Genomic DNA, 5,213 nt, shown 5'->3' with positions numbered 1-5,213 from the left:
GGCATATTACTTTTATTACTGAGCCTTGAATTAAAGGAGTATGCCTTCCATTTCTTCATTATCCGCTAGCATGAAAACAGGGCAGGATTACAGTAATCACTCTTACACTAACTAGCCCGCGGTGGGAAGTTGGGACAAGCCAGCACGCCAATGACCTAAGGGCCCAAGCAGCCCTACCTGGGGCAGAGTTGTGATGGGGATGGGGAAAAAGTCTCTGGAGTCAGCCAACCTGGGTACAAATTCTGGAGCTACCCCTTCCTGCTTGTAAACTCAGACAAGTCATCTGATATTTCTAAACCTCGGTTTACGTGTCAGTAAAATGGGAGTAATAAAGTCTATCTCATGGAACATTGCGAGGATTTAATGACACAATAACTACTAGATAGGAATTTTATGAAGAATAAATGCACTAATCTCTGTAAAGCCCTTAGGCAAGGACCTCGTAAATAGTAGGCACTCAGAAATGAAATGATAACTATTCTCATTACTATTAGAGAAAAATACCATTTGTGTCAGGTGTCCCAGTGCCTATTCTGGAAATTTTCATAGCACCAGTCACCTTTGCCAGAAGCCAAGGAAAATTACAAATATGCAGTGTACCTCTGAGAAAAGTAGGAAAGAAACCCCCTGTACGCACATCCAAGGCAAGGTAGGTCTGTCTCACTACTCTCTGAACCTGGTATCAACACCTTTGCCCTCACCATGGCAAAACAAAACACTGTCTATAGGTGCAGAAGAAGGGCTAGAAACTATTTGCTAGAATATTCATGGGGGGTATCTCTGAATAAAGGAATTATCGGAGGGAACCTGTCTAGGTTCTAAGCTACAAGCTGCCTGATTTAAGCAGAAAAAGAATTTAGTGAATAAATATTGGGGAGCCCATGGGAGCATTGGGGAATCTACAGGACAGGCCTAGGAAACAGGTAGACACAAGGGAGCTCTCGGCAGCCAGGTCCACAGTCAAAGCAACACCACAGGGTCCAGGGGTGAGAACCCCATTACCTCTGCTGTCTGACGCTGGATGTCCCAATGGGCATCATGGCCACTGCCAGTACTAAGCATAGACACAGCTGCTTCAACCACCAGGATGAGCTCCTTCCTCTGCCAGCTTCTTGTGTCACTCAATCCGGATTCAAACACCTGACCAGGAGCAGGCGTCTGCTGGCATGAAGGGTACATGCCACACCCTCGACTGACTCTTGAAAAGACTCACACCATGAGGAATTCCCCCAAAAATGACTTCAAAAGCTGGGCAGACAAAAGAATGGCAAATATTTTCTCCTCCTATCTCTCTATTTTCTACGACATACGTACGTATACACGTATATATTACTTTTGTAATCACATACAATAATGAATGTACTTTGTTTTTAAAGGTACAACTTCTATTTTTAAGGCCTGTTTAAGTCTTTCCATACATCCTTCAAGATCCATGGAGTTTTCAAAGGAGAAAGGAGAAACGGTCAAAAGAACAGCTGAGAAGCCAGAGAGTAGGGCACAGGGGGCGGGTGTATATTTGGCTTTTAAGATGTAGCGAGAACGAAATGATCAAGAGACCAAATTGAAAAACTATGTTTGACACCTTTTTTCCTTCCCCTGCTCTGAAAGCGGGGGATATCTAATTGCTTCTGTTTCCTCCAATAATAATCCCATAAATAACAAAAAGGCCTAGAGTGGCTCTATTCCCTCAGTATCAGATAACTATCTCGGCTGTTTATGCAGTCGATGCATTAATTTTAGTGCGGGCTGGCTTTTTATTTCTTTGAAAGAAGCCTCGGACAAATCCTCTTTGAGCTTTGCATTGAGCTCGGCTTTGCAGCCAAAATAAATTAGTCAAGTGTAGAACTTTGTTTTCAGAGTTTGTCAAGTTCTTTCCAGTGAAATCTTTCCTCCTGTTCCAGATGTTGCGGTTTGCTTGACTTCAGCTCCTATTTTCTTGCCACATGAAAATGCCGACATCTCTTTCGTGAGATTTTGTGGAGAGTCCAAGGAGGGTGGACACAGCCGGTCTGCTCGGCTGCTTTAAACACAGGGACTGCGTTGGCTCCTTGCGTGGAGTCTTTATGGAGATACACGAACTTCTCCAAACTCTTTCTTCCGATAATGGCCCTTATGTAAACTTGGTTTATTTTATGTTCTGCATGGGCAGAGGGAAGTGAAGAACTGGGGCAAATTGGGAATTATTCTGTTACAATCCAAATATCCAGATTATTGGACAAATGTGAATTTGCGGCTTGAGCTATTCAGGCAATGGTCTCAATTTTCCACTTCTCTGTGTGTGAGTAACACAGACAAAAGCATGTGCACAACCAGCAACACCAGAACCAACTCTGCCAACCCAGAGTGACGTGTTTTCGCTACAAGATTGGTTTGCACTGTGTAATGAAAGACACAATCTTACTGCATCAAAATATGGTCGCTATGTTTTTACATTAATATGACCTGTTAATCAAGAGTGTGTAAATAAATTTGGATTTCTCTTTGCTCCCTTTAAAATTTCACAGGCAATATTGTCTTCCTCCGGGACATGCAGAAAATGTAACTTGAGAAGAAGGAAATTATTGAAGGCGCATTGGTGAAATTGTTCGAAGAGAATTTCTTTGAGGTCGGACTTTTCCTAGTTTAGTATTCTGTAGCTTTTAAATGTGATTTATTGTACATATATTTTACAAATTTATATAAGTAAAATATATATATATATATATTGTCTGTCTTTGACTTTCATAGACTTTTTTTAATGAACTGCCCCTGCTTTGATATCCTGAATGTACTTAGTCTTATTTTTATCATTAAGCTAGAATATTAGTTTTGGTGGAGTTTTTTTTAGAATATTATCCTTTTTTAACCTCTTCGGGGATTGAAGATTCTGTTTTGAAGACCACCACCTGCAAGTCTTTTAGGAGGTGCCATCTGTACTCTTTCTGACGTTTTAATAAATAGGAAAATAAATGCTGCCCACCAAATTGTCTAATGTCAACACTTACGTCATCCAAAGTGACTGAGTCAGTTTTAATAGATTTTACAGCATGCGCTGAGTACCTACATTTTTTTCACCACCAATGTATCCGATTTCTTTTCTCCCCAGGTTTTAGTCTTTTAAATTACAATTCACCTCACTTCTCTCTTCCTCAGTTTCCCTGTCTGTACCATGAGGAGGATAGACTTAATGATTGCTCAACCTTTCAATTACAAATTTTTATGATCATGAATTTCTCTGAGTTTTAGTTTCTTCACCTGCAAGAGAAGAAAGTTGATTCCACATATAAGTGAGATCACGCAGGATTTCTCTTTCTCTGTCTGGCTTATTTTAGTCAGAGCAATGCCCTCAGGTCCATCCACGTTGTCACAAATTGCAGGATTTCCTTCTTTCTCCTGACTGAGTAACGTTCCATTGTGTATGTATACCACATCTTTTTATACATTCATCAGTTGATGGACAAATACTGCATGGAATCACTTATATTTGTAATATTAAAAAGAAAAGTCAGGGGCCGGCCCGGTGGCACAGCGGTTAAGTGCACACGTTCCACTTCAGCAGCCTGGGGTTCCCCAGGTGGGATCCCAGGTGCGGACATGGCACCGCTTGGCAAGCCATGCTGTGGTAGGCATCCCACATATAAAGTAGAGGAAGATGGGCATGGATGTTAGCTCAGGGCCAGCCTTCCTCAGAAAAAATTGGCAGAAGTTACTCAGGGCTAATCTTCCTCAAAAAAAAAAAAAAACAAATTGAAAAAAAAAAAAGCTGAATTAAGTGGCGCTTTTGGTTTCCTTTTAATTATTATGAAAGTAATATATGTTTGTTTTTAAAAAATCAAATAGCACAATTTTTCATGAAATAAAATGGTACAATTTCCCCCATTTCTCTTATTTTATCTACCTCCTCAACCTATGCCCCACAGATAACCACTGTTCAAATATTTTTTACCACTCCAAACATTTCTGGGCTTATTCAAACACTTTTTATTATACTTTAAAATATAAATGGAATTATATAATATATTTCTCTGACTTCTTTTTAAAATATGGTGAATACCTTGCTTTGACAATACATATAGAGACACCATTTTAACAGCTATGTAGTGTTCCATGAAATGGCTATGCATAGTTTATTTAACTCATCTTCTATTGAAAATATTTAAATTGTTGCTATGGTCTGAATGTCTCTGTCCCTCCAAAATTCAGATGTTAAAAGCCTGATGTCCAAGGTGATGGTAGTAGGAGGTGGGGCCTTTGGGAGGTGATTAGGACATGAGGGAGCCTTCATGAATGGGACTAATGCTCTTTAAGAAAAAAGGCCTCATGGGGCCACCCAGTGGCATAGTCGTTGGGTTTGCACACTCAGCTTTAGTGGCCCAGGGTTTGCAGGTTTGGGTCCTGGGCGTGGACCTACATACCACTCATCAAGCCACACTATGGTGGCATCCGACTTTCAAAAAAGGGAGGAACATTGCCACAGGTGTTAGTTCAGTGACAATCTTCCTCAAGCAAAAAGGAGGAACAGTGTCAATAGATGTTAGCTCAGGGCCAGTCTTCCCCGCCAAAAAAAGGCCTCAGAGAGCTCCCTATCCCCTCCAGCATGTGAGGATACAATGAGAAGTCTGAGATCCAGAAAAGGGTCCTCACTTAACCATGCCGGCACTCTGATCTTGGACTCTTAGCCTCCAGAACTAGGAGAAATAAATTTCTATTGTTTATAAGCCACCCAATCTGTGGTAGTTTGTTATAGCAACTGAAACAGACTAGCGCAACTGCTGATCAATTTTTACTTGAAATAGATGAGTTCTAAGATTCTTTTCAGTGTCAAGATTCTATAGTCACACACCTATTGATTAGTTTCCTGCACTTTCTGCATTCATTCAACACATATTTATGAGAATATATCATGTGGCAGGAACTATTTTTCACAATTCCAAGTGAATGAATTATGAAGAACCAATTTGAACACACTGTGTTTAGCGCATTTCCCACATGCAAGCAGACCCAAGTTCCAGTGCTTGCCTTCTCACCAGCAGCCAGGAAAAATCAGACAGCAGATAACAAGGAGATACCCAGAAGTCACAACCACCCTTGATCTACCCTGGATGAGTGGGCATTTATTGTTTTCTTGAAGAAATTTGCAGAGGACCTTCTGTAATTTTCCATCTAGCATCTAAATATCTAAACTTTCTACACCAAAAGAGTCCTAAATCTTAATTTTGCCACTGGTCCTATTT

The sequence above is a fragment of the Equus przewalskii genome, chromosome 14 (genome assembly GCF_037783145.1).
Source record: "Equus przewalskii isolate Varuska chromosome 14, EquPr2, whole genome shotgun sequence".
Classification (NCBI taxonomy): Eukaryota; Metazoa; Chordata; class Mammalia; order Perissodactyla; family Equidae; genus Equus; species Equus przewalskii.
Note: the sequence above shows the minus strand (reverse complement) of the source record.